Source organism: Tarenaya hassleriana, unplaced genomic scaffold, assembly GCF_000463585.1.
Source record: "Tarenaya hassleriana unplaced genomic scaffold, ASM46358v1 Cleome91, whole genome shotgun sequence".
Lineage (NCBI taxonomy): Eukaryota > Viridiplantae > Streptophyta > Magnoliopsida > Brassicales > Cleomaceae > Tarenaya > Tarenaya hassleriana.
Window position 1 is genome coordinate 52,904 of NW_010971485.1, and position 6,419 is coordinate 59,322.

Here is a 6,419-nt window from a genome sequence, read left to right on the forward strand (position 1 = left end):
AAGAATCGAATAAAGAAAAGTCAGTAGAAGAACGTGAATCGATAGATTGGGTTTTGTTTGTGTTGAATGTTGATTGAATTTGTTTTCTATTTGATTGTCTATGTTGGATACGGAGGCGAGGGTTATAGTCTTGCAACCTCACTGAGCTATTCGCGTAGCTCACCCCTTCCTTTTTCCCCACAGGTGAAAGATGAAGCAGATCAAGTGGTAAGACTTAGTAATTGCAAGAGACACGATGCTTTAGATTTTTATTTTTATGAGTTCAGTATTTTTAGACTTATTTTAGAATGTCATTATTGAGACTTCCGCTGCAGATTTTGAGATGATAGTATGGTATTAAGAATAAACCGAATCTTTCTTTCTAAAACCTAAGTGACGATTCAACGGGTCTGAAATACCGGATTTTGGGTCGTTACAGATGGTATCAGAGCCTGGTTCTCTCCTAGTACGGTGTGGTTCGTGGATGAACCAGGCGGAAGCTGGTGGGCCTGTGACAGCCCAGGATACCGTAGGAGGGCGGGGAGGGATCGCCGGGGCGATACCGTAGGAGGGCGGAGAGTGATCGCCGGTGCGAGAGGCATAGACAATGGGCAGCTCCTGACGAGCTTCTGGGTGGGGGGTATAGGGATGAAGCGGACGCACCGGAATGAGAGGGATCCGAGGGCTATGTAGGTATGGGACTACACAGTCTAAGATAACTTAAAGGAATTAATTGAGCTACTCATAGCAACAAGATGCATCTACATTTTCGGTTGCCCATCTCGAGAGAACTCCAAAGTTAAGCGTGCTGGCTTTGGAGTAGTCTTAAGATGGGTGACCTCCTGGGAAGTACTTTTCGGGATGTGTGCGAGTGAGGACAAAACACGCTAAAAGATCCCGTGTTGGTGTGTGGGGACAGCTCTATCATTCCGTAGCGGCCTCGGGTCGTTACAAATGGTATCAGAGCCCACACTTTTCATGGGACATTAAGCATAATCCTCAGTCTTGCAGTAAAGACTTAGTTCATGGTAATACAACCATTCTAATAGAGTTTTGTCATCACGTGAACGAGGATGACATGGTCATGGACGAGGACGTCCAATTCCTAAAGGAGGGGAGATATGTCTTATGAAAGAAGTATTAATCAGTTAGAGCACACAAGAAGATGACAGTGTGACTTATTCACATCCAACAAGGACATCGCTCAGTGAAAGAATAAGTGAAAATTCAATAAGTTATCTAGATATAGATGTGAGATATTGCAGTAATAGACTTTAAAGATTAAGAAGTTCAAAAGGGGACTTTTTCTCTCAAGACAAAGTTGGAAATTTAAAAAAAAAAATTAATTCAATGTTAGAAATAGTGGTTTTGGTTGGTCAAAGTGAGAGAACATAACGTGAGATCGGGACATCGACGTCTTGTCCACGATGACAAGAGAAAGGAAATTCTCTTATGCACCCTCATGTAGTTGAGATCTCGATGTACTCACTATGTGAAAAGTGTCATTTGGACGAATGTAGGTTACTCGAGCTCATTTATTACCATTGTAGAAAATTTTGACATAGTGTCATGTGAAAAGTGTCATTTGGACGAATGTAGGTTACTCAACCTCATTTATTGCCATTGTAGAAAAGTTTGACATAGTAGGAACATTTATCCTGAGTTCAAAAGAGAATATTTAAAAGGATTGAACCAAGACCACACCACAACTACCATCTTCCAAGAGATACGTGGTGAAGTCTAAAGTATATGCACTAGGAACAGAGGAACAAGATGTAGAAGAAACGACAACAATCATAGATACGTTGAGTATTATAGGTGAACAAACACACACCCTTTTTGGTGAAGAGGCGATACATGATTTTATTTCGCCTATACATGCAGATTGCATGAAGATTGCCCCTAATATTAACAGTGGTAGAATATTGGTTCATACTCTTAGTGGAGAGAAAATGGAATCGAAAGGAATGCTTCATGATGTATCGGTCATGATTGGTATACATGACTTACCTTCTGATTTGATAGTGGTACCAATTAAGGAATATGATGTGATTTTGGGTATGGATTGGTTAGCAAGTCATCGAGCTCACCTTGATTGTAAGAGATGTAGGGTTCGTGTTGAACAAGAGACATCCTTGGTACTAGAGTTTGAGGGTGCAAGGAAAATTTCAAGTTTGCTTTTATTTCAGCAGTGCGGGTAAACCGACTAATTCAACAAGGGAGTGATGCGTATTTGGCGATAATATAGTTAAATAGACTAGAAACATCAAGTAGACTGGAATATATACCATTTGTTAAAGATTTTTCTGATGTTTTTCTGGAAGATCTATATGGAATACCTCATCTAAGATAAATATATTTTCCTATTGAGTTGAAACAGAGAGTTTAACCTATCTCTAGAGCCCCTTATCGTATGGTGGCTTCAGAAATGGCTGAGTTAAATAAGCAATTGGTGGAGTTGATTGGAAAAGGTTTTACAAGACCTAGTACTTCTCCTTTGGGTGCTCCTATACTATTCATTAAGAAGAAAGATGGAAGCATGAGATTATGCACTGATTATAGGGGATGGAATAAAGTATCAGTAAAGAATAAGTATTCACTCCTAAGAATTGATGAATTGGTGGACCAACTCCAATGTACTAGCTTATTTTCTAAGATTGATTTATGATCAGGTTACCACCAGATACATGTTCTAGATGATGATATAAAGAAAACTGCTTTCAGAACAAGGTATGGACACTTTGAATTTGTTGTCATGCCGTTTGGACTTACTAATGCACCAGCAGTTTTTATGGAGTTGATGAACACAACATTCAGAGATTATTTGGACGAGTTTGTTATCATCTTCATTGATGACATCCTTGTGTATTCCAAATCTCGTGAGGATCATATGATACATTTGGAGAAGGTGTTGGAACGCTTAAGGAGAAAAAAGTTATATGCAAAGCTTAGTAAGTGTGACTTTTGGATGCAAGAGGTAGGATTTTTGGGGCATGTGGTATCTGCGGAAGGAGTGAAAGTAGATCCATCCAAAGTGTCGACTATAGTTGATTGGGTGAGACCGTCTAATGCTACAGAGATTCGAAGCTTCCTTGGATTGGCTGGGTATTACAGAAAGTTTGTAAAGGGTATTGTCAAACCTATCTAAGCCATTGACGAGATTGACGGGAAAGCGTGTGAAGTTTGAATGGGACGAAAAATGCTAGACAAGTTTTGAAGAGTTGAAGAAGCGATTGACATCAGCTCCTATTTTGGCATTACCAAAGCCCGGAAAATCGTTTGTAGTGTACAGTGATGCCTCTCGCCAAGGGCTAGGATGCGTGTTGATGCAAGAAGACCGAGTTATTGCGTATGCCTCACACCAACTGCGAAAACATGAAGAAAACTACCCTACTCACAATTTAGAACTTGCAACAGTGATTTTCGCACTCAAGATTTGGAGATCTTACCTGTACGGAGAGAAGGTTCAAGTATATACTGACCATAAGAGTCTCAAATATGTGTTCTCGCAAAAGGAACTTAATTTGAGACAACGCAGGTGGATGGAACTAGTGGCAGATTATGATGTGGATATTGTCTATCACCTTGGCAAAGCTAATGTGGTTGCAGATGCCTTGAGTAGAAAGAAATTTGAGTTATCTACTTTGAGATTGGCGAGTGACCTAACGACTCAATTGAGTTTAATGCAGATATCAGCTCAGAAAAATCGAGATGGGTTGGAAACTAGTGCTATAAAATGGGATAGTTGGTTGGAAAAGGTGAAGATGGCTCAAGAAACGGATGAAAAAACGAAAGAATTGATGGAAAAGCCCGAAGATTTTACAAGGGCAGGGTATTCCACTTCAAATGATGGGTTGATACTATTGAGAGGTCGTGCTTATGTGCCTAAAGATGAAGAATTAAGGAAAGAGTTATTGAAAGAGGCGCATAATACGCGATATTCCATACATCCGGGTACTACAAAGATGTATCGGAATTTGAAACAGTACTTTCTTTGGCATGGCATGAAAAAGGATATTGCAAAGTTTGTTACTCATTGTCTAACGTGTCAGCTAGTTAAAGCCGAGCACCAAGTACCTGCATGAAAACTACAGTCGCTATCGATACCTCAGTGGAAATAGGACTTGGTGACGATGGATTTTATAGTTGGTTTGCCAAGGACACCAAAAGGAAATGATGCGATATGGGTTATTGTGGACCGTTTAACTAAATCTGCACATTTTATCGCGATTAAAAAGACATTCTCAATGCCTCGTTTAGCACAGGTCTACATAGAAGAGGTGGTAAGACTTCATGGAATCCCTATTAGTATCGTGTCGGACAGAGATCCACGATTTACTTCGAGATTTTGGAACAGTTTTCAAGAGACTATGGACACTAAGGTACGATTGAGTACGACTTATCATCCCCAGACTGATGGACAGTCAGAAAGGACGATACAAATGCTAGAGGATATGTTACTGCGTATGTATTGGATTGGGGAGGGGAATGGGATCGTCACTTACCATTTGTGGAATTCACTTACAACAACAGTTTTCATTCAAGTATCGGGATGTCACCCTTTGAGGCGTTATATGGAAGACCTTGTAAGACACCTCTTTGTTGGACAAAAGTTGGAGAAAGATGATTGTTGGGTCCTGATATAGTGGATGAAACCACGAACAAGATTAAGGTGATCTAGAACCAGATGAAGACAGTACAAGATAGACACTTTTTGATGCGGATAAACATAGACGTGACATAACTTTTCAAGAGAATGACGAAGTATTTCTCAAAGTACAAGCAACTAAAGGAAAAGCACGCTTCGGAATGACAGGAAAACTAAAACCCAGATTCATTGGACCTTTCAAGGTATTGAGTAAGATAGGAACATGGCTTATAAGGTTGCCTTACCCCCCGAGTTGGCACAAGTTCATGATGTGTTTCATGTGTCCATGCTTCGGAAGTACCATCCTGACCCTGATCACATTATTGATTATCAACCGCTTGAGTTAAAACCAGATGGGACTTATGAAGAAGAACCTATCGAAATTGTTGAACGAAAGGTTAAACAACTGCGGAGAAGAGAAATTCCTCTAGTAAAGTTCACGTGGACACACCACAAGGGAGGAGATGCGACTTGGGAATTGGAGGACGACATGAAGGCTCGTTATCCCCGCCTTTTTGGTAAGAAAAATCATACATACCATACTAAGTAGTTCTAGAGTTCGGGACGAATTCTACTTTTAAGGGTGGTGGAATTATAACGAACGAAATATTTTAAAAATATATATATATAAAAATAAAAATAAGAGATTGGGGTGTAAGGTGATAAAATTAAAAGTTCTGGAAAAATCTGTTATTTCAGTTAGGGTCTTTTAGAACGAAATAAAAGTTTGGGCAGAATTCGAAAATTTCAGAAAATATGGGATTGGACTGCAATTTTTGCTAGGGTTTCTTCTTCTTCTTCTTTTTCCCTTTTTTCTCCTCCCATGGCCGACCCTAACACCATTGTTCCTATCTTCCACTCCGATTTGCCTCCTTGCTCGCCGTCGACCGTCGACCACCGCCCCGTGGTCACCGCTTCATCACCGTTGGTCCGTTTTTCCTCTCTCTTCTTAGTTTTTCGCCGAGTTATTTTTCTCCTCCTTCACCACCGAACTTTGTAGATTTCCGGTGAACGGAAACTCGGTTTTGGTTGAGACTTGAAGGGTTTGAAAGCACTTGATGAGTTGAATCTTTTCTGGGTAGTGTCGTCGCCGGAAACGGTGAAACATCGCCGGAAAATCACCGAGAACTGTCGGAGAAAAACTTAGATCTAGGGATATTTATGCCGATTTAGGCCAAAATAACTTCGGATTTGGATTCCTTGATTGGTTTTACATAGGAAACAGAAAAAAATTAAATGATTCCGAGATGTATGACGATCGCCGACCACCGGCCACCGACCACCGCCACCGGCCACCGTCGTCGAAAAATTTTCCGGTGACATGGGTTGAACCGTTTCAATCCCGTGATTTCAAATCCGAAATCCGTTTTATAAAATTCAAAGTACTTAGAGATATTCGAACGATTTAAAATAACACAGTTTAACCGTAAGACTTACCATTCGATTAACGTTTTTTTTTCGGTAGTAAATATTTTTGAAAAATAATTTGTTGATTAAGATTATTATATGATAATTAATTATAGGTGAAGAAAATCTCGAGGTTATTGAAACCGGGATCGAGGATTAGAGCGAATCTTTCAGAGTTCATCGGTTAGACCAAGGTGAAGTAACTCGACAGAACTCCTCTTTCTTCTATTCGCTTAGACATGATGATAGGGAACATAGATATCATGCGGTTAGGACTTTAGGATAGACGCCTTAAATTTCTTGCGAATTCATGATGTATGTTGATTGATGATTGATGAATGATGATTAATGATTGATAATCGATGATTGATGAATAATGCATGAT

At 39.9% G+C, this 6,419-nt stretch overlaps 1 long non-coding RNA gene across 2 annotated transcripts in view; it reads left to right on the forward strand.

Moving 5' to 3' along the window:
* The window catches only part of LOC104804660, a 9,171-nt gene that overhangs the window by 1,146 nt on the left and 1,606 nt on the right, over positions 1-6,419 (forward strand). The window contains exon 2 of one of the 2 annotated variants that reach the window (XR_770372.1): positions 6,151-6,228. The exons of the other annotated variant lie outside the window; for it this stretch is intronic. This is a non-coding gene — a long non-coding RNA (uncharacterized LOC104804660). The remainder of the gene's footprint in view (positions 1-6,150; positions 6,229-6,419) is intronic. 2 annotated transcript variants of the gene reach the window in all.